This window comes from Rhinatrema bivittatum, chromosome 11, assembly GCF_901001135.1.
Source record: "Rhinatrema bivittatum chromosome 11, aRhiBiv1.1, whole genome shotgun sequence".
NCBI classification, from domain to species: Eukaryota; Metazoa; Chordata; class Amphibia; order Gymnophiona; family Rhinatrematidae; genus Rhinatrema; species Rhinatrema bivittatum.
The window spans coordinates 47763179-47787391 of NC_042625.1; the positions used below are offsets into that span (position 1 = coordinate 47763179).

General features: G+C 45.1%; 1 protein-coding gene across 2 annotated transcripts in view; it reads left to right on the forward strand.

The window, feature by feature from the left end:
- Nucleotides 1-24213, forward strand: part of TXNRD2 (thioredoxin reductase 2) — a 110044-nt gene that overhangs the window by 33830 nt on the left and 52001 nt on the right. The gene's annotated exons all lie outside the window — the stretch shown is intronic.

A 24213-nucleotide genomic window follows, 5' to 3' on the forward strand; every position in this document is an offset into this window, starting at 1 on the left:
AGTAAATATAATGCTGGATCTGGCTCCAGCATTTGAGAGCATCTGACAGTTATACAATCTGTGACTTCTGCCCATAAAATCTGTACCTTCTGACATCCCCCACCACATATGTAAATACATTCCTTCCTGTATACGCCTTCTTCAACACTCCTTCCCTAAATTTAGAAAAAAAATACAGGAGTAGGATACATTCTGCATATTAACTTACAAAGCAGCTCTTGCTCTTTACAATAAATCGATTCTACGAGACTGTTTCCAAATTGATTTCCAATCCTTACTATCCCAATTTTCATTTACATCTACATTCCATTGCTGCATTAGGCCAGAGGAGGTCTCCAAACCACCCAGTTTAGTTCTAATTGAGACATACAGTACTGAAATTAGATGCCGGGCCCTTGTTTTGCAACATAACACACCCTCCGCATCCACACATTCTTCCAAAATCGAATTAACGGGTATCAAACGTATGAGATCTCTACGCAATTGCAGGTATAAATACCTCGTGGAAGGAGGTATGTCAGTCTCCCATCAACTCTGAATGAGTTTAATTGACCGTCCTCCACAGGTTGACCCAAGTACCTTAATCCAGCTTTCTCCCAGTGTACCATGTCTGATGAGAACATACATTGTGATAGCTGTGGATTGCATATTAATGAAGTCATGTAAGATCTGGTTCCCTCTGTGATGGCCATAGAATTGTTCTCCATACCCTTAAAGTATGTGCAATGATCTTATGGTCCCTCAATATTTCCCTTAAAATAGGAGAAGAAAATGACATATGTAATAAAAAAAAGAGAGACAAACGCTGCAACCACGTGGTGAGTTGAAACACTCCCACCCCCACCCCAGCCGGCCTATCCCCGCTCGGATTTGGCCCCTTAAAAGTAACGGAGCGTCCTGGGGCGTCACGCACCCGAAGGAGCGCGCCCTAAGGAGCTTGCTCCTTAGTGCGCTCCTTTGTGAGCCTCTTTGGGTGTCTCTTCTATGGACCCTGACGTACGGGAGACCACCTAACTTGTGCTCTCCTCAAGGACCCCATTGCCACCTAACTCCCACCAAACAGGCTGGCCACAGTCCTCCGCTGAACTGTCCAGGACCAATGACGATCACTTTACTCTTCATACAGAATATAACTATTATCTTCCCAGCTCAGATCTTATCCACCTAGTCTCCCCGACCCGGTCGGATTCTACAACAAACAGCATACCACCGCAGGGTAAGGCCCTACCCCCTCCCCCCCCCCACGAGCCGGACAGCAAGGCCCACCTGCTAGCTTGTATCTATTGTACTGTACCATCAGTGCTTAGCCCTGTATCTCGCACTGATTTTCATACTTGTACTATATCCACCTGCTTTCTGTATTATATTATATTCTGTATGATTGTCTGTATTTTATCTGCACTCCAACTGCATTCTGTTTTATACCTGCACTCTGCACATGTATTGCCTCCACCTGCATCTATTGTATTGCATATCCGCCTGCTATTGTATTGCATCCACCTGCATCTATTGTATTGCATATCCGCCTGCTTCCACCTGCTTTCTGCACATGTATTGTATCCACCTGATAACCTCCCACTACAGCATTCTTCTCAGTACCCACCCCAATCCCAGAGAAAACAAAGCATCCTACCCCCACCATCCACCCCCCTTGACCCTCTCCCTCTCAACCCACCCCCCCCCCCCCCCGCACCACAAACTACGTTACATAAGAGCCAGAGCTCAGACTCTTTAAACCCAAGAGCCAAAGCACCTCTGCCCTTCATTCCAGTCGATATAACTCCCTGCCTCCATCCCCTTCTCACTTTATACCTCTCCCCCTCTTACTGGCAAGTCTCCCTCCTCAGAGATGTGCCGTCTCACCATCCCTATCCTCCCACACACCAGCCGACCCAAAACAAATACCACCAGCCATTGCCCAATTATCACCCAAAGATCACTAATACCCATCATGATTACGCCCCTCACACAATTCTTAGGCCTAGCCTCACTAGTCATATCCCTCGTCAACGCCCAGTCTATCTGCAAAAAAGCTCCAATTCTTCATGACCTACTTACTGATGCCAGCCCCGACATATGTGCCATTACTGAAACATGGCTAAAAGATTCTGACCACGTCTTCATCAACCAACTCCCCTCTCAGACCTATGATATCTTCTCTATCCCCCGCCTCAAAAAAAAGGGGGAGGATTACTCCTCGCCGCTAAAAAGCACCTCAAACTCAAACTCCACCCTTCTAAACCACCCCACAAACTGGAAATTGGCCTCTTTTAAATCTAAGACTATGCAGATCTGCCTCATCTACGCCCCCCCAGGCCTACTTGAACACGACACATCCCCCTCATAGAATATATAACAAACAACATCAAACTTGACTCTGCAGCAATCATTCTCGGAGATTTCAACCTCCATGCAGACAACAACCCTATCACACCTGCCTGTGAAACACTAATGATCACCCTCCAAGCATTAGGCTTCAAGCAACTCATCACCTCTCCCACACATAAGGCTGGTCACACACTGGACCTCCTCTTTGTCAACAAGCACATCACCTCACACAGCACCCCTACCTCCACTCCCATCCCCTGGTCTGATCATTTCATCATTAACGCCCACCTCCACAACAATGCCCCCTCCTCATCCTCTCTCTCTCGAGATAAAACTCAGGCCACCAGCAAGACTATTGCCTTCCGCAAGCACTGCTCATCGGAAGACATCTCCCGTGCCTTTGAGAAAGCAAACAAATCCCTGGACCTCTCCAACCCGAACACAGCTTTGCAATCTTGGAATAACATCAATGCCAAGATAGCGGAGGAAGCCTGCCCCATGATACACAAAAAAATACCCTTAGCCAACACAGACAAAAAACCATGGTACACCCAAAGAACTCAAAACGATCAAACAGGACCTTAGAGCCAAAGAACGCACCTGGCGTAAAAACCCCACTCCCACACACAAGTCAGCATATAAACATTCATTACACCACTACCGTCAAGCCACTAACCAAGCCAAAAAAAGACTTCTACGCAGCCAAAATCCACAATTATCAATTCGATGCAAATGCCCTTTTCACGTTTGTTGCTAATCTCACTGCCCCCCCATGCCCCTTCTCCCCAGAACAAAACGCCAAAGAGAAATGCACAGAAATTGCTAATTTCTTCAAGAATAAAATTGACAACATTCTCCTTCGCTTCACCACCAAGCCCCCCACCACTTTCCACCTACCTACCAAAACATCCAGAACCAATCTGCAAACGTTCGAACAAACATCTACCCTTGAAATTGAAACCATTCTAAAAAGAATGAAACCTGCTTCCCATTCTGCTGACACCATCCCCTCTAAGACCCTCCTATCTTCTCCCACATCCATATCCAGACTTCTATCTGACTTGATCAACTGCTCTCTTACATATGGCAAGGTCCCAGACCCACTCAAACTTGCAATAGTCAAGCCCCTCCTAAAAAAGCCCACCTTAGACCCCAAAGACCCCCTCTAACTACCGGCCTATATCCAACCTCCCTTTTGTATCTAAAATACTTGAAAAGGTTGTCAATACCCAGCTCTCTGACTACCTCGAAACCACAACATTCTGCACCCCGCACAATTCGGCTTCCGTAAAGGTCGCAATACGGAAAACCTCCTTCTGGCAGTCACCAACACCATACATATAGGCATGGACCAAGGAACCTCATTCTTACTCGCTATACTAGATATCTCTGCTGCTTTCGACACTGTCAACCACCAAATACTCCTATCCCGGCTATCAGAAATCGGCATCTCTGGCACTGTACTATCATGGTTTACCTCATATCTCACCCATAGAGAATACCTGGTCAACATTGACAACTCTGAGTCCCCACGCATACCCCTCCTCCAGGGTGTCCCCCAAGGATCCTCCTTATCCTCCACCCTCTTAACATATATCTTCTTCCCCTCTGCTATCTACTTTCTAACCTCGGTCTCAATTTCTTCATGTATGCGGATGATGTACAGATCCTCATCCCCATGCAAAAAAACCCTACAAGAAACTCTAAACTTCTGGGAATCCTGTCTTGCCTCCATTAACTCTCTCTTAGACAGCCTCCAACTCGCTCTTAACACAGCAAAAACTGAAATCATCCTCATTTCCAACAAACTCGAGGTTACCTCACAGGCCTCTACTAAAACTACCCCCACAACCCTCCCCATCCTGCCATCTATAAGAGACCTAGGTGTTGTATTAGACAAACACCTTAATTTTCATCCACACATCAAATCCCTTCTAAAAACCGGCTTCTATAAACTCCACATCCTCAAAAAGCTCAAACCCCTCCTCCACCTTCAAGACTTTCGCCTTGTATTGCAGTCCACAATCCTATCAAAATTAGACTACTGCAATTCACTTCTCCTAGGCCTGCCCTACGCCACAATTAAACCCCTACAAATCTTGCAGAACTCCATGGCACGAATCATCACAGACACTCGTAAGAGAGAACACATCACACCCATTTTAAAAGAACTGCATTGGCTCCCCATCCCTTTCCGTATAAAATACAAAACCCTTACAATACTCCATAACGTGCTTCACAAAAATGACCACGAATGGCTCAAGGAAACACCACGTTTCCGTACATCCAATCGTCCATCCAGAGCCTCCACGGCGGGCACTTTACACATCCCACCCCTCAGAATAGCACACCACTCAACTACCAGAGAGAGAGCCTTTACCATAGCCGGCCCCTCCCTCTGGAACTCTCTTCCCACGTCTCTCCGCCTTGAACCTTCCTTACCCAACTTCAAAAAAGGCATCAAAACCTGGCTTTTCTTACAAGCATACCCTGACTCCAATCAGACCTAAACCCCCTCCACTGCCACTTCCAATTCCCTTACCCCTTCTAATCCGTTGATGCATCCTAGGGAATTCCTGATTTTGTAAATTTGTTAATTTTTTATTCTCAGTTTTTTTTTTAACACAGTTCCTATCAATTTCTCTCTCCCCTAGCACTTCACTACCTTTCTCCTTCCGCAACTTCTGCGCTTACTGTCACCTGACCCCCATCCTCTCCTTTTTCCTTCACTGCTCCACCTCCCCCCTCCCTGTTATTTGTAATTTCCTCTTCCTCCTTTACAATGTTGATTGTGAACCGGCATGATATGTCCTATGAATGTCGGTATATTTTAAAAGCATTTAAATAAATAAATAAATAAATAAATAAATAAAAATGCTAAACTGCAGCTCTCTGCTGCCTCTTTCTCTATCTCCGACCAGGACTGGGAAGGATCAGCACCTGTCCAGACTCATAAACATACTATTCGGTATGCCCCAAAATACCACTTACATTCAGGAAGTCCCAACCCTTCCACATCCCTATGCTTTACCATTACTGCGTATTTTAGCCTAGCTGGCCTTCCCTGCCATATGAAGCTACTAACTTTGCTCCTTAATTGTCTAAACATCCTCATCGGAGTATCGCAGGGCAGATGCATAAATGAATATATTAAGTGAGGTAAGAGAGCCATTTTTATCATTGATATAGGGAGATGAGTCCAACTCAAATCTTTTTTTAATTTTCCCAAATAATGGGATATAATTATCTTTATATACTTTATTAAAGTTCTTGGAATCCAGAGGCCCAAATATTTAAACCCATTTTGTGCGTTGTGAAATACCTTCACCCCTCTTACACTCCTCTCCCCCTCTCCCATAAACATAATTTCAGACTTAATGAAATGTATAGTATATCTGGACATGGATCCATAAAGATCTAATAAAGTTCATAACGAGGTCGCTGAGCTACCAACGTTTTTGTTAAATAAAGTGTATCATCAGCATACAAGGAAATTTTGTGATTGACACCCCCATCGTAAACCCTTGAATGTGTGCCTACTGCCGTACCACTTGAGCCGGTGCCTCTATTACAAGAGCAATCAGTAATGTAGACATGGGGCATCCTTGCCTCATCTATTTCTCTGTGCTAATTGATTCTGATGACATTATTTCCCCTGTAACCACTCAAGCTCGAGGACTAGTGTACAGCGCATGTATCCAGTCTTCAAAAGCTTCAGGAATCCCGAAACACTTCATCACAGTGAACATAAGACCATGCAACTGTCAAATGCTTTATCTGCGTCCATTGACAATATTGCCCCATGTAATTTCTTCTTTGACGCCACATGCAAGATATTAAATAATCTTCGTGTATTTTAAGTTGACTTGAGACCTTTTATAAATCCAGTCTGAGTGAATAATTTTGAGCATAAGATCTTCTATACGAAGCTGAAGAATTTTTGCTAAAAGTTTCACATCTGCATTAATTGAGATTGGTCTATATGATGCACATTCCAAAGGGTCTTTGGGATTTTTATGTATCAATATGATAAGGACCTCTGACAGGGAACCTACCTGTGCCCCAGGCCGAAAATAATTAAATAACTCAACTGAGGAGCATATAGGTCCGCAAATGCCTTATAGAACTCTAGAGAAACCGTCCGATCCTGGACCTTTACCCCTTGCCAATGTTTTCATTGCCCGAAGAATTTCACCTTTCCCAATAGGAGCAGTTAAGATAACTGCGTCTTCTTGAGACAAGCGAGGCAACCCCAAGGGCTGCAAAAAGTCTTCTATAACAGACTCTCCTTGTCACAGTGGGGCACGGTATAAATTTGCAAAATGTTCAGCAAACATTTTATTTATATCCTCAGGAAGATATTTAGCATTACCTCACCTATCACGGATACCATAAATAATTACATTTTCCTGTTTGTAGCCTAGATCAGTCCAGATAAGTGGGTTTTGCATCCCTACCAGCAGATGGAGGCAGATAGCTAAAAACTTTGAGACGCTGCTACATAACCGAGAGTTCCACCTGCAGTCCCTCAATATTTCTCCGTCTCCAGCAGATGGTAGAGGTGCAGACCTGCAGGTAAGAAAAAAGAAGGGACAGAAGAAGAGAAATTAGAAGACGCTTCCTTCGTGGACCTTCCTTCAGGTTGAGCCAGGCAAGTGGGGGGTTGGTAATCCTTGATCAGCTTTAGTCTGCAGCAGATCTAGGGATCTGACAGCCAGGAGTCCTGGTTCTCTCTTATCCCCTGAAGGCTGCTTCCCAGAGGTGTTGCAGCAGCAGGGAAGTATTCCTTTTATAGCTTGAATTTCTTCCTTTGCTGTGGCTCCTGTTTCTTAAAAAAAAAAAAAAAAAGTTACATTTTTCTTTCAGCAGCAATCGCTCAGGCTGTTTCTGGTTTGAACATCGGGGCAGGCCCAGGCTGGGGAACGGAGCAGTGTAACTCCTCTGTTTGTGGCTTCGGGCTGCTTGGGGAGCTGGAGGCTGTGTTGGGCCGTGTTCCCTTCCTCTCCCATATGCCGCGATCACGGAGCCTCTGTGCCTCTGCAGTAGGCCTGGCTGCATGGAGACAAGATGGCTCCGACAGCAATTTCCCAGCATGGGAAATCTTTGGGGTGCTCAGGAGCCAGAGGCTGCATTGGGCCATGTTCCCTTCCTCTCCCGTGTGCTGCGATCATGTGGCTTCTGTTCCTCTGCAGCAGGCCCGGCCGCGTGGAGACAAATTGGTGCCTACAGCGGTTTCCCAGTACGGGAAGGTTTGTCGGGCCAGTGCCTGGCTCGGGGACAGCTGGGTGCAGCAATGCTATGCCATGATTCATTTCTGGAGAGGAGGGGTCCTCTGGGAGGAACGAGGCTGATAGGAGTGCCACAAAGCCCTGACACGATCAATACTGGGAGCCTAAATAGCCTATCAAGCAGGAGAAGGACTACAGCTTGGAAGGTGTCGGACTCCTGGGAGCCCAGGGACTCTTGGCGATCATGTGTGGGAGGAGATGCAAGCTTTGGGCTGGACAGGGGAGAGGATGACATGGAGTTTTCCACAGAATTTGCTTACTTATGCATAAGGCTTTTTTAACCAGGAAAAGCACTGGCTATAAAAAGGCATTTCTGTCAGCCGTCTGGTCCTGCTGCAGAGAAGCCGAGGGGCACCTTGGCCAGGGGGTTTAGGGTACCTTCTTCACCGACTGGGCCTGAACCATTCTGAGGGGCCTGGTGGCTATGATAATTCGGACCTGGATGACCCAGAAGATGGTCTTGAGTTGGTCCAGGGATGGATCAAAATGACCCAGCAGATCTCAGAGGATGTTGATCAGGACAGGGTTAAGGAATTAGCTGATCAGGAAAAGGTCCTGATAACAGAGGGAAATGACCTGTTCATCTATTCCCTAAAGAGGAGTTGAGGCCCCTTATTTCCCATGTTTGAAAGGCACTGGGTTTTAAGATGGTCCAGGAGGAGTATGACAATGAAGGGGTGGATCCAGTATTGGTTGGACTCCAGGGCCCACCAAAAGCCTTTCCTCTCCCTATAAAAGGATCAAGAAGCTGGTGAACCAGGAATGGTACTTCCCGGAGGCGAGCCCCAAGGTAGCTAGAGCTGTAGCAAAATTGTATCCTCTCACAGAGGATATCCTGCAGCTGCCAGTATTGTTGAAGGTGCAAGCTTTGGAAGTTACAGTCCCAGGTTGTGCGGATTTTGCGGATGCCAGTACCCAGGGCTTGGGATTATCTTCAAGTCCTGGGTTCAATGGCATCTACGTTGAATTTGGTGTCATAGGCTTTTGCCCATGTGCGCCCTCTACAGGGGGTGTTGCTGTCGCTCTGGAATCTGTTGTCAGAGGAGTTTCATCGGTCTTTACTGCTGCAGGGTACTTTCAGGTCCAATCTTTCCTGGTAGCTGTCAACCCAGTTTGGAGAAAGGGATGGGCCTGGAGGCTCTGGACTGGATTATAGAGATCACAGATGCCAACCTCAAGGGTTGGGGGGTGATCTGTCAAGAACAGATGGCATAAGAACTATGGTCGCCAGTGGAAGCATCCTGTCATATCAGTCGCTTGGAAATGAGAGCAGTGTGCAGAGCACTGGTGGAATTTCTTCCACAAGTCCAAGATCAAATGGTCAGAGTGTTTTCAGACAATGCAACAACAATGGCTTATATCAATTGGCAATGGGGAATGAAGAATCGTGCAGTTGCCCATGAAGCCCAGGACCTATTTGCCTGGGTGAAGCAACATTTGCAGAAGATAGCTGCTTCACATGTTGCAGGAGTGGTCAATGTGCAAGCTGACTATCTCAGCAGGCAACAGTTGGACCCGGAAGAATGGGAGCTGTCGAAGAAGGCCTTTGGTCGTAGCCAGTCTTGTTGGGGCAATCCCAGTCTGGATTTTATGGCGATAAGGAGCAACGCCAAGGCAGCAAGTTTCTTCAGCCACAGACGATAGGTCACAGCCAAGAGGCATAGATGCTCAGGTTATTCCATGGCCAATGAGGATCTTGCTTTACGTGTTACCTCTGTTATCGTTAATAGGTTGAGAGTAGGTACATTGAGAGTCAACTGGGCCAGGTGGTACCGGGGGTGCCAGCGAGGCTGCATTATCTGTGGTTTGCGGATCTGGTTCAGCACGCGATTGATGGGTCCCTGAGATTGGCTTATTTACAAGGGCTGTTAAGGCAAACTTGAAGGGTCAAGTTTTTTCTCAGATTGGGTGGATCATTTTTGTCTCGCAACTTGACTTTTGAGAGCAAGTGCTTGCAACAAAAAGGATACTCCGAGCCTGTGATTTTCAAGGACTTAGTTTATAATTCCTTGGGGGTCAAGTGGCAGCCTTGGGGTGTCTCGGAGGTATACGCCAGGGAAAAGGTCATTGGCCTCACATCCAGATGTTATGAGGTTTTTGAAGGGGGTCGAGCATCTGCAATCACCGGTGAATAGATTGGGTCCAACATAAGAGTTTAAACTTGGTCTTGTGGGTGCTTTGTGGGCCTTCGTTTTGAGCCGTTGAGGAAGGTGTCATTAAAGGACCTCACACTGAAGGTGGTATTTTTGGTGGCGATTCCTTCTTCAGAAAGATCTCTGAGCTGCAGGCTTTGTCCCGTAGGGAAATATTTCTGAAGATTTCGGACAAAGTGTCTTTGTGCACAGTACCCACTTGTCTGAACTGATCTGTGATACTTCAGGAATGAAAATTTGCATGTAAAAACCAATTTTCCTATCCGGTCTTGCCTTTGTCAATTTTGCCAGTAAAGAGCCTGCTTTGCCCCCATATTCATAAAACATTTGTCTGGAATATTGCATCATCCTCTCTATTTTAGTGACTTGAAGCTGTTTTAATTTATCCCTGGCCAGAGTCAGTTCCTAAGAGTCTTCTTGGAACACTTCAGTTTGTTCCCTTATCAATGATTTAACCTGTATTTCTAAAATTATTTGCTCGTTCTGCCTTTGACGGTTAACATGACTTGCATAAGAGGTTATATCTCCCCGGACTACTGCCTTCAGGGCTTTCCCATCTTAAAGTAGGATCAAACTCTCCAGGCGGATTAAGCATCTGGAACTCTTGTATGGATTTCCTCATTTTATCTTTAAAAATCTCCCCCCCCCCCCCAGCAGAGATAAATTCATCCTCCTTGGCCTGAAGATTCTCCGATCTTGCTGAGATCCAATATTAATTGAGACTGCAGCATGATCTGGCTGTAATGCATGTAAGAATATCTGCATCTATGACCATTGCTGCGAAGGATCCATTACATAAAAAATAATCTATTTGGCTATAAATGTAGTACCTAGGGGAAAAGAAGGTCTAATTCCGATTACTAGCGTTCCATTCTCTCCAAACATCTACCAAATTAAACATTTGTATAAAATTGAAGAGACCTCCTCTTTGACCACAGCTATTTGCATCAGCCCAAGATCTGTCCAGTTTCAGATTTAAACACATATTCCAGTCTCCCCCCACACATAGTCTAGTTGTCAGATTTTACCAGTGTATTACACAATTGGTTGTAAAAATCAGACTGCCCACTCTTAAGGCCATATACTTGACCAGAGATTGCCCTCCAGAATAACATAATGTCCCTCAGGGTCACATTGAGAACAATGAGCAATCTCTGTGGATCAGAATACACACACCTCTACTATTCAACGAATATGAGACCTCATAAACTTGACCTACCCAAGATCTTTTTAATTTTTCATGTTCTTTAGCCAATAGATGTCTCTTGTAAAAATGCAACCAAAGCCCCTTGTTTTTTAAGAAATTGTAAAATTCTGGTTCTTTTTACTGGAGAAGAGATATCTCTAACATTTAAAGAGACCATTTTCAAGTTGTTATAGATCTGGACAAATTATAAAGCATAAAGACCCATATTTCATGTATAATGAGCTGACTGATCAACCACCACTAGTACTTCCTACTGTATGAACTTTTAACATAAAGCCAACATCGCAAACGCCTGTGTTTTTTGATCTTTTCATACCCACCCCCTCCTCTTCCCAAACCCTATCTTTAATCCAACCACTCCATCCCCACAATTTCTGTTGCATCTCCCATTTATCCCTTTTCACTTCCCCCAACATCCTCCTCCTGCTTTCTTGGTTCAAGCAATATCAGTGACCCTTCCCACCATACCATACAACATCCCTTCCCCCCACTCTGTCCCCTACTCCTGTTCTGGTTGTGTACCCTGTTATCCCCTATTTGCTGCCCCCCCCCCCCCCCTTATGATATCCCTGCACCGAAGGGTTGCAAGACTGTATCCAGTCAAGACCATGAGCGGCAGTCGTCTCCAAAGACCATTCTGGTTGGGAATGGGGTCCAGAGAACCCCGTTCCCAACCAGAACATACCAGTTCAGAAACCTAGTTTCCTTTCCCCCACTAATAATAAAAAAGACAAATAAGAATTAATATAGCAAAAAAGACAAGTCTCCACCAGAGGAATAGTGCCCGAGGCAGACCGCCGCCAGATCAATTGGTTTCCTCCAAAATAAACTTTCAACATCTTTCTGAATCCTAGCCGCTTGACCCAGATCCCCCTGTTTTTCCATACAGAAATCACAACCATACAGTATTTGTGTAAGATCTTGATTTTCTTTTATTGCTTTCTCAGCCCATGAGCCAGGATTTGTTTCTTTGCCATTATCTGGATAATCTCCATTTTTACCACAAGCCCCAGCTCCGCTAGCAGTGACCTGATCTTTCAGCGTTGCATAGCTTTTATACCATGTGGTTGCTTCTCCACGCCAATCCACCAACAGTGGGTTCCGCAGTGAATAAAAATCTCCCCCTTCTCCCATAGTCCTTTTACTCATAAACAAAACAATTTGAGAAAATTCCCAAAACCAACCAAATCCAGTTCTTGTTTGAAAGTCACAATTCTACCTTTTCATTGCACTCCCTGCTCGGGCTATAACCACGATCTGTTCTGTACACCCAACATAGCCTCAGTATAGTCAATTTCCATCAGTTATCCGACCTTCCAACAGAGCTGAGGAACTTTCTAGCCTCTGTCTCAGTCTCAAAAAAGTAAGGCCATTCACCATTATTCTGAGACGAGCCGGGTACATGAGGGCATAAGAATACCCCTTATCGTGGCGTATCTTTTTGACGTCAGTGAATGCCGCTCTTTTCTTCTGCACCAATTGAGAGTAATTAGGGAAAGAAAAATACCTTCTGGTTTCCAAAAAGGATCTCCTTTTGAAGTCTTGCTTGCTCCAAAACCTGAGCTTTGTCATAATAGTGAAATTTAATAATGACCGCACAAGGCCGGGCTCCCACTGCAGGAGGAGGCGCAAGCACCCGATTTTAATGAGGCTATGCTTAGTTTGTAGGCCTAAAGCCTCAGGCAGCCATTTTGCAAGGAATCCCACAGGATCTTTCCCTCTGCTGCCTCTGGAAGCCTGAGTAGCCGAATATTTTTCCTTCTCCCTCAGTTCTCCAGGTCATCCAGTTTCTCCATAACAGCGGGACGTTACCTGTGTAGCATAGCTATTTTCGAGCGTGCACTCATCAGGGCGAGTTCTAACTCCTCCACCCTTCCAGATGTCTTCTCTAGCCGAGCCATATTTTCTTGAACAGAGTAGACTAATTGTGCCACTGTTTCCACCACTACTCCCAGCTTAGAGTTTATATTTGCTGTTTTGTCTGAGAATTTCTCAAACATTCGGGCCGATACAGTACAGTGCGCTCCGGCAGAGCGCACTGTTAGCCCGCGTTTGGACGCATGTTTTCGACGCTCTATTTTTACCCCTTATACAGTAAGGGGTAATAGCGTGTCAACCCCCCCCCCCCCCCCCGAAACTAATAACGCCTGCAACATGCAAATGCATGTTGATGGGCCTATTAGTCATTCCCGCGCGATACAGAAAGCAAAATGTGCAGCCGGCACCGGGAAAGTGTACAGAAAAGCAGAAAAAACTGCTTTTCTGTACACCCTCCGACTTAATATCATAGCAATATGAAGTCAGAGGCCCCCCAAAAAAAAAAAAATTAAAAATCTGCCCGCGGGTTGGAAGACGGATGCACAATTTAGCCGGCGTCCATTTTACGAACCCGTGGCTGTCAGCGGGTTCGAGAACCAACGCCGGTAAAATTGAGCGTCGGCTGTCAAACCCGCTGACAGCCGCCGCTTCTGCCAATAAGAAGGCACTAGGGACGCGCTAGTGTCCCTAGCGCCTCCTTTTACCACGGGCCCTCATTTGCATGCGGGCCGATACTGAATCACGCGCCCGGGACACTGGCCTGTGTGCGCGTCGGGAGAGTGGACGCTCACCAGCTCTCCCGTGCTTCTTTCTGTATGGGCCCGATTTGCTTGTAGTGATTTTGTGGCATCTAGCGACATCTGAAGCACCAGCCATTCCTCATTTGAGGCCGAGTCTTCCTCCTGTGTCGCCCGTTCCTCCTTCAGCTCTTTGGATTTTTGCATTTTTGCCTTTTTTGAAGCCCAAATATCTGCAAGGGACTTTCTGGACATTTTTAATTAATATATCACAACTTTTTTTCGGGTGCAAATCCAGGATGAAACTGGATTATTGGAACCAGACACAGGGAGCTCTTCAGATGTGCTTCCTTCCTCTAGGCTGCCATCACGTGACTCACTTGCTGCCATTTTTAAGTGTCATCTTAATTCATCGTTTCTTTTTTTCCTTTACACCTTTTGGGTTTCTAGTTGAACTGGAACTGGCTTCTGTTGGGCTTTCATTTGCAATTGCCTGAGGTTTTTCCCCCCCAACTCTATCCAGACATCACAATGACCATCCTTGCCAGGGATTATAAACTACCAGTCCCTCTGGAAACTGGCTAATGTGAGCCGTAAGTCTGGCCTCTAGATGTCACCGTTGAGCAACAGCTTAGACTCCATCTCTCCCAAACATGTCCTGGCCTGGAGATCAAACCCAGGTCGTGCACACTGCAATGGGCTAGCCCATGGACAATTCAATTAGTAGGACAGTTTTATGTGCTGAAGGCTTGGTGTCTGCGAGACTTCCCTTGTAGCCTACACATGGCCAGCCCATGAGCTTTCTTACAGGCCGATACAGTACGGTGCGCTCCGGTGCCTGTGCATGCGCCAGGAGAGCGGGCACTTGCCCGCTCTCCCGCGATTTTTACTGTATCGGCCCGTTAGAAAGGTTGTATTTAGGTGCACTACTTGGCATGCACTGTTCTAGTATAAAGTACGTGCATGTGAAGTGTGGAACTCAAAGATCTTTGCACACTACATTAGACAGGTCTCTTAAAACTGAGAAAGCGATTAATAAACGTTAAATAAATAAAATAAAATGTGTTTTTAATAACCCTGAAATGTCACGTCCTTGTGTTTTTCAAGGAAAATTCACAAGTAAATAATTAACCCAGGGTGGAATTCCATCTTTGAAGTCCTGAAAACTCCCCATCCTAGTTTCAGAGCCAGAATTGACTTCTTTCCTGTTTAAGGCACCTTTCAGTAAATTAAACAGCTGGATGTCCATGACTAAGAATTTCCAAGTTGATAAAAACAATTGTGGGAATCTCTCCTGCTACCTCATATACCCCCTGTAGCCAGTAGAGGGCAGCAGATGCCCAGTCACTGCTCAGTTGCCTAGGGTTTGTAACCCTTTGCATGCTGTGATCAGGACAAAGTAACTTTCTCTGAATTATGGAAAATGTGGTCTGGTTGGGTTTTGTATTACTGTTTACCCTGGGGTGGCACCTGTACTTGACATGCTGTCAGCAAGTAAATAAACAGAACAAAAATGTCTCTTATAATTGATGACTGATGTGCTCCAGGTGGCAGGTATTTCACTAATTCTGGGTTTCAGCTTGTAGCTGTCGAGCATTTCTTGTTTGCTACATTAGAAATGTTTTATCCCGGTTTGTTGTAATTTTCTTGTTTTTTACAAAATTGTAACCACTTCTAGTTGGTTCTGAAATGGATTTTGTATTGATGCGTTAATACAGGCTGCAAATGCAGGTACGTTTTGCATTTTGTATATGCAAGCCAAGTATTACAAAGTGCAAGCAGACTTTTGATTTTAACATATTGACAACTCAGTTGCTCTTTTGTGCTTGGATAATGTACTGTGGTTGCCATGCTAGTTCACTTGAATGCACAGAAGTAAAGGCAAACAGAAGAAAATTCAATAAACAGGGATCCCTTTTTTTTTTCTAATACATTTCAGGCATTAACACTGCCTCCTTCAGGCCCAGCCAGAGCAAGCAGATCAGAGAAAAAGTCACATTGCCAGAACAGGCAAGGGTTGTGGACTTTGATATCATAAATTCAGTGTTTCATTTTCCAGCCACATTAGGTGCAGGGAATTGACAAGGAAGGTTTACTGATATTTGTTATATATATAGATAGATATATTCCCAGGAATGTCATTGTTTCAGGATGAAAGTTTCTGCCGGTTCTGAAGCATTGCTTGTGTAACTGGTTGGAAAGTGTCCTCTCTAAAAGCTGAAATAAAAGGAGATTAAAGATTACCTGTGATAAAAATGATAGGGAGAGATGCTGAGATGATACAGAAGTAGAAACCAGAGGCAAAAGAAGAATTCTATCTTGGAATTGATTTAAAAAAAAACCAAAAACCTTGCATCCTAAATAGGTGCTTTGTGAAGTATTTTAAAGTTGATGATTATGGCTGCCTGATCATCAGAGGGTAGAATAATGGACTGGGAGCTGAGTTCAAGTCTGCTTTTGCCGCAGACACTTGTGACTTGGGGGCCCTGTGTGTTAGGGGCTGTCCTCATAGACACCCAGGGTGAAAATCTTTAGTACATCTGGTTCTTTATCTCCTATTTCCTCAGGTAACCAAATCGATTGTAAGCTCTCTGGGGAAGTGACTTGTCATTGTTGTATGTAATTTGTTATAAATGCTGAAATAGTAGTAGGTTAATGGTCACCTTTCATTACATTTAATGTTATTGCTTTCTGGGCTTCATAGTTTAATCACGTTTTTAATACATTTTATGTAGAACAGTTTGTTGGAATTTACATAGTAATTAACAAATACAGAAGGAAACAATATCAGTTGCTTGAAGCCTTCAGTTTCTTTATTTTTTGGCCTCACATTATTCTTCACCCATTGGTAGAAATAACTTACAGATTGCACACACATCTTTCCCAAGTTCCACGGATCCATTTAAGATCAGGGTTTCAAAAATGTGCTCGCCCAGAGCAAATGCGTTGTCTTGGCTGGTCGGCCCAGCACCTGGGCTAGGGGAAGCATTTTTGGCTACAACTGGGGACTGGACATGGGATTTGAGAATGAGGGGATGTGGCAGAAGCAACTTGAACCCCTATTGAGGTCCGGGGGGGTGAAACCGAGGGAGAGAGGAGGAGAAAAGGAAGAGAGGAGACTAATGCCCTGGGTGAGAAAGACAGGCGAGAGTGAGAGGGCTGCAGGGAGGAGGGTAGAGTGCAATGGTGGGAGGAGAGTGAGAAGGCTGTGCTGGGGTGGGGATAGGGGGTGCATGTGCTCATCATGTACTCCCCACACCCTCTCCAAATAACTGTTAGGCCGATATTAGGTATGCGCGCGGGATACAGAAAGTAAAATGTGCAGCCAAGCTGCACATTTTACTTTCAGAAATTAGCGCCGACCCAAAGGTCGGCGCTAATTTCTTCCGGCGCCAGGAAAGTGCACAGAAAAGCAGTAAAAACTGCTTTTCTGTGCATCCTCCGACTTAATATCATGGCGATATTAAGTTGGAGGACCCGAAGGGTGTAAAAAGTTTAAAAAAAAAAAAAATTTGAATTCGGCCCGCGGCTGTTGGGCCAAAAACCGGACGCTCAATTATAGCTGGCGTCCGGTTTCCGAGCCCGTAGCTGTCAGCGGGCTCGAGAACCGACGCTGGCAAAATTGAGCATCGGCTGTCAAACCCGCTGACAGCCACCACTCCTGTCAAAAAGGAGGCGCTAGGGACGAGCTAGTGTCCCTAGCGCCTCCATTTCCCCGTTTCTACCGCGCCACCTAATTTGAATACTGCATCGCGCGCACCGGTGAGGGGCCGGTGCGAGCGCCGGAAGAGCGGGCATTCGTCCGCTCTCCCGCAGACGAATGCCCAGTAAAGTCTGCTCTCCCGCGGACTTTACTGAATCGGCCTGTGTGATTGGTGTGGGGAGCGGATTTTGTCCCTGGCCAGCAAGTCCTGAAGGAGTTTCAGAATCCTTGCTGGATACTTACTTTGACATGAAATGCTTTTAGGGTTCTTTTTTTTTTTACCATTCATTTTTGCTTTACAAACAAACTCTCATAAAATCCTCAGGCAGTTTGAGGATAAATGTTACTCCTATCAACCTTTGCAAATGTAGTTTAGATAATGAGGAGTAGTTTATATGTCCTTCCTGTGGGACGCCCAGCCTAGGATGGAGCTTTTTGCCCAGCGAGAAGGTAAAAGTTGGGAGAATCCTTACAGTTCTGGTCTCCTCTAGCTGGTGAATAGAAAGCGTCTGTCTGATAGACACAGGTCGGCAGCTTTTAGCAGGAGTTTAAAAGGGACTGCATGCCAAACGTGTGTTTACAATATGTCAGAGCCCGAGCTGTGATAGCATGATTTATGTGAGGAAATTGTTCAAGAAGAGGGGAAAAAAACCTGCAAGCAGGGTTTATCCCGGTAAGATGTTTCAGGGAAAATGCAGCTTTTGTCCAGCTACTGTTAATGCAAGTTGTAACAGTGTAATATGGGAGGCTTATGTTTACATGTTGCATTCCTGAGTCTTAGTCAAAATAAGCCTTGCGGGGCTACTGTAGTATTTCTGTGCTATATCAGCCTCCCATCCTTGCAGCTGGAAGCGAGAGCCCTTCCAGTGCAGAAAGGCTTCTCTCTGATGGATTTAGTTCCATTCAAAGTGTCATGCAGTTTCAGATGGACATCACATGTACGACTCGTCCTCTTTGCTAACCTTCAGATCTACGGGAGGGGAGGGTGTTAAGACCCCATGATCACTGACCCAGGGCAGCAGAACTTTAAAGTGTGTTTTTTACAGGACTCCTGTGATCTGTAGTAACGTTAGAAACCGGATTGTCCCTATCTCAGTACTGCATGCACAATAGAAATAAGGAAGTCGTAACCCTGTTTGCAGAATCCCAGCCTCCTACAGCCCGTGATCCCTTGGAAGCGTGGGAAGCACCAGCAGCTGAAACCCTCTCCTTAATGTCCAGTCGGGTATTTATTTCATATGTGTATAGGTAACTGTGTTATTTGAAGGATAACAGAAATGCAGTTGTCTCCCAGGCCCCCCCTCCCCCACACACGCCACTGAGTAAGTGTACATTTGAAATAGGGTCATCTGGACTTGTTTTGCTTTCCTTGTAGTCTGCACAGCTCACAATGATTAACAAATATTTTTATATTGAAAGTGCTCAGAGTGGCACCTCCAAGCTTTAGTTTTCAAAAAATTGGGCAAACAACTGATATCTACCTGCTTATTGCCCTATTTCAGAGTGAGCGCCAGTGATCATTTCATTCTTGTATTCAGGATGAAGATATCCTTTGTATGGTGGCGAGGTGGTAAAACAGAAATCTTTACCACCAAGAAGGAGGTGGGGATGATTCAGGGTTAGAGAAGAGATGCCTGAGGGCTGAATGGGCAGTGATTGATGGCTCTCCTGTCAGCTTTTGAAGCTGCCTGCCACTCGTGTTGCGCTTTCCAGAATCGGGGAGCGGTTTCCCCCATCTCAGGTTAATAGACCTAATTCATCATGTGTTTATTTAGCTGATCTCCTTTTAATTTTCTGACTTGATGTTTAAATCAACACGCCCTGCCTTGGTCCTCCATTAAAGGCTGCGGCGTGGCAGAGCTCCTTGTGTTTACGCTCTCTGAGCGGTACTGAGGCTTGGAGGAGGCATGACTTAGAACCACACGAAGAGTGCAAGGAATCCTTCCAGACACTGGGATTAATAAACTTTCAGCAACCAACAACAGATAAAAGTAAAACTCCACTGATTACCTCACTGTCATGTCAGGTGTTTTTTTGCTCGGTCTAAAACGCTGATCTACAAAGTGTTGTGTGTGGTCTCACCAGACGATGAAGCCCAACAAAGAGAGTCTGGTTAGTACAGCGGTTGACTGGAAAACGGTGAGGAGCTGTCAGAGCAGAGGTGAGGAGGGAGGAGCATGCGTTAGCTAGTATTATCTTCTCTATTTTAATGAAAAGGTTTCTCTAATCCCTCTCATTCCCCTGGATGTGTGGCACTGAAGGGCCACTTGTCTGCTTGCTGTAGTGCTATCGGAAGTCAGAGCTGATTTGGAATAGTATAGCTCTTCTGTGGGCGTGCATAGCCACATGTGAAGCAGCAACACTGGGCTCTGCTGTCCCTTTCGCAGCCCGGCAGTACTAAGGATTTCAAAGCCCCGCATGTAAGGAACGGCGTGATTTCATTTGTGTGTATTAGGGTAGGGAACACCAGGCTTGCTGAACGATGAGCTCCAGTGTGTGGGGGAGGTGGTTTGTAGTGGTTTCTTTGCATGGCGCTACATTATTAATATCCACCATGCATGGGAGGAGAATGTATGAAGATGCAGTGTTGTAACAAGAACACTCTAATTAAGCAATAAACCTAGAGGTATTGGGCATGTAGCAGCCCGATAATGAGGGCAGCTGTACTACATGGGCACGGGCAGGTAACCTTGCCAAGTCATGATTTCATTCCACTCACACCTGAGGGTCCAACGGCAATTGTAAAAAAAAAAAAAAAATTAGAAATCATAGAAAAAAAAAACAAAACTTCATCAACCATGCGCTACAACTTCAAAATAGCGGCATGGTGAGATACCTCACTCTATTATAACCAGGTGCCTAGAGTTTGGATCCTGGCGCCTGCCACAGGGACTGGTTTGAAAGCTTGACTGGCTGCAGAAAGAGGGGAGAGCAAAAATGAAATAGATAAAATAGGTACAAAAAAAGCCATTGACAGTTTTTGTTTTTGTTTTTTTTCCCTCCCTGGTTCCTACAAAGTATGGGTATTGCCTACGTTTCTGAAAACTTTTTCCATCTTGATTATAATAGAGCCAAGGTCCCTATGGTTGGGAGCAGAGACTGAAGCAATGGGAGGCGCTGGTGGCAGCGAAAACCTTTTCTTTTTTTCTCTCCTAGCCATCTGAGACAGAGCACTTTAATGTGGCTGGCAAGCTTTTCACCGCGTCAGTCTGCTGCTGTAGTTCTGTGCTCGTGCCTTTGGGCCTGCAACACAGTAAAACACAACCCTCTGTCGTACAGTCTCAATGAGAAACGGAAGAGTCTGGCTACATCCCGGGAAATCATTTCAAGTTTATTGGTATTTTGAAACCTAGCTAAGACAAAGTGGATAAAAACCTACAGAAAAGGGGTTTCCTCCAGTGACGGAGGTGAGAGCATTAATGATGTACTAGAAATAGTAACCAAGGGGGGCTTGTCACCTGGGAGAGGAAGGTCATGTCTGGAGAGAGTTTGGCAGCCTCATGTTGCTGTTATGGCTTTTTCCTGTAGGCACATTGGAAGGAAGTATTTCTAGTTCTGTTGCGCAAGTGGTTTCTCCGAGGACAGCAGGATGGAGGTCCTCACACATGGGTGACATCAACGGATGGAGCCCCGCTCCGGAGCTTTGCTCTCAAGGATTCCAGAACTTTCAAACCTGACCTACTGAGCATGTGCAGCTGTAGTCATAACTCTGCCCCCTAGGCAGTCTCTTTTTTTTTTTTTTTTTCCCCCCAATGGAGCCGTGTGGTTGCGGGAGCCGTGTGTGTCACGGTATTCAGCTTTGTGCTCTCTTCAGAGTTTATGTAAGTGATTTTTTTCTAGAGCTGCAACTCTTTTTCTTTCCTTTTCCTTATGGTAATTTTCTTTTCTTTTCCTTTTGACTCTTCTTTCCACTGTCTGCCGGCCGCATGGCAGGCCTTAGTCACTGTGCAGTCTGGCAGAGTCTAGTATTATCCCTTATTAAATAAATTCTGCACCTGCAGTTTAGTATCTATGTCCTCTCCTTGCTCTGTCTGTTTTTGTACCTTTTGTCCGGTGCTGGCAGGACTGACAGAATGCAGTCCGTGGGTGATCCGTGTAGGCCGCTGAGCCTTGACAGCTGCACATGCTCAGTAGGGCATGTTTGAAAGTTCTGGAATCTTTGAAATCAAAGTTCCGGACTGAGGCTCCATCCGATGATGTCACCCATGTGTGAGCACTAACATCCTGTTGACCTCGGAGAACACTTGTTACAAGTAAGCATTTCTGCTTTATCCAGTGCTGTGCTTGTGGCCACATCCTTCCTGGACAGTTCCTTAATAGAGCTGCATGCTAACAGACAGTACTGTTTTCTCCATATCTAGTCCAGGTACTGAATCTCTTCGGAGAACTGGGGGAAGTACAGGGTACTCATAAGAACTGCCATACTGGCTCACGCCAAGGATCCATCAAGCCCGGTAACCCATTTCTAGCAATGGCCAATCCAGGTTACCTTGGGAAGTCATTTTGCCCCAGGAACCAATGTAGATTATAAGTCCTCTGGGGAAGGGGGATACCATGCGTCTCTTCAGACCAATCTGCCCCTTTAGCATCCTAAAATAAATAAATCCTAGCCTGATCCTCTGAGTCCCCCTCTAATCAAAGTTAAGCCCTGCTTAAAACTAACTGGACAGCTCTGAGCTCAGGCTGTCTGCGTGAGCTTCACCTGTAGTAGTTTGAACAGTAACTCCAGGCACATTCCTGTCACCATTCCCCGAGGCATCCTCAGCAGCCTTCTGACAGAGGGAATGCTTTTTGAAATGGAATTATATTAGCAGTACCCTGCATGGATTACCACTGACATTCGAGTTATCCATCCCAACATCACTACCTGTTTAAAAGACCCAAATTAACCAGGCCACCCACCGATCACTTCTCCTTGTCTGAGATTTTTCTTTTAATGTTCAGCACGAACCTGTTGTGTTTTCTTTAACCTGTGCGCACGTTTTAAACAGAAGTCGTTATGCTTGACTTGAGAGGACAGAGGAAGTTGTCATCTTGCTGCTTGCTGTTCTTTTCGGATAGATTCTTTGGGCTGCTCATTCTATAGCCACAAATCGCACTGCTGTCATTCCTTGTGAAATAACTGTAGGGTTTAATCTGCTTGTCTGCCATTGTATTCTGTCTGGATACAAGAGCTGCAGAACAGTCCCTTCCATTTGATAAATATTTAGGCTTCCTCCCTCCCAACAAAAAGATTGTGATGCCCTTAAAGCAACAGGGCTACCTACCTACAGTAGCATGTGTAAGACGGCAGCCTCACTATATTAAGGACCTGAACCTCTGCACAGGCAGAAGGAAACGAGATTAATGGGAATATAAGGAAGGACCCAGAAAATGGCGTTTTGTCATGAAAGCTTTCCAGATGACTCCGAATTGGTGGTCTAAAGTATCATGAAAGGTAGCCGGAGCCTATGGGCCTGCCAGCCATGCTCTCAGTTCTACAGGAATTGTGCCTGGACAAGATTTCTTTTAGATTAATATGCTTTTCAGTTTTTTTTTTTTATCTTGACTGCTGTCAGGGCTTTCATTCTACTCTTAGCAGATGCGAATTGTGCTCCGAGTAGGAGGCACTGCTGCTTTAATGAACCAGCGTATAGGCATTATTGTCTAGTAACGTTTAGGAGTGCCAGCTTCCTTCCCCTTGGAGTCTGCGCTGGCTGTAATTATGCAGGTGCAGTATTAGGTGCTGCCACTTAACACAGATCTCATTTTTCTCAGACTATCTTTTAAATAACCTTCCTTTTTCCTCCCTAATACAGAATCCCTTTTGCTTGGGTGATGGTTCCCTGAGTGGAGGAGTTGCCTGCTTGTTAGAGTAATGGGCTGGGAACCAGGGAAGCCAAGGCCAAGTCTTGTTTCGTACACTGATCCTTCCTGTGGCCTTGGGAAGTCATTTTGTCCTCCATTGCCCCAGGAACCAATTTAGATTGTAAGTCCTCTGGGGAAGGGGATGCTTTGAACATGGGTTTGCAACGGAGAGTATTTAAATCCAAATCTACTGTCCATGCGTGTCACTAAGCTTCTGTATTTTGTAGATCAAACTTGCTGCACTGAGAGTCTTTTCATGTGAAAATCTTTAAGTGCAAATAAAGCATAGATTCAAATTCTGACATATAGAATGCCATAATTGAACAAAAGAAAAAAAAATCTCATACAAATAATACAAACAAAAACAAAGGAGGTGCCCCAATACTATCACACACAATCTTTAAACACGAAGGGGAACGGTATCAAAATAATACAGTGCTGTCAATGAAAATCTGTTGTCTCTTGCCCAAAATGAGCTTCAAGCAGTATCAGCAAACAGCACGAGAGATCATATTTACCAAAACTCCCTTGAGAAAATGCTCGGTTTCAAATCTTTTTTGATAAGTACGGTTCCAAACGTATCCGCTAATCATTCAGCCATGCTCATCGGAGAGTGCTCCCATTTACAACAATCCAACATGGCCAATGTTTGCCAACATCCAAGGTTACCTCAGCACATTCTTATAAAAAATAAATCGCAAAAATTTAGAAAACACCAACAAAACTGATTTTTTTTTTTTTTTTAATTTTTTAATTTTTGTGTAAGTTGGGCAATTGTAAACCATATGTGCATAAATGAAATGAACCAGTTTACCGATTAGACCACCAGTTTGCCCAGTCCTTCTCCAGGTCCCAGTTCCGACACTGGGACCTGTAATCTGGATTTATACACAGAAAACATGCTCTGTGCACACAAAGCACATGTTGGCCATTACAGTAAAGTGCGCTCAGCTTGAGGCACTGTTTTACCCGTGGTTGGACGTGCGTATTGCACGCGCGGTCACTATCCCTTATACAATAAGCACCTGTTTTCCCGCGCACTTTATTGTATCGGCCTGATGATCTGCACATAATATTTATGCATACAAAAACTAATTTCTGCACTGAAAGCTTTTTTGCGCTCGCAGAGCAT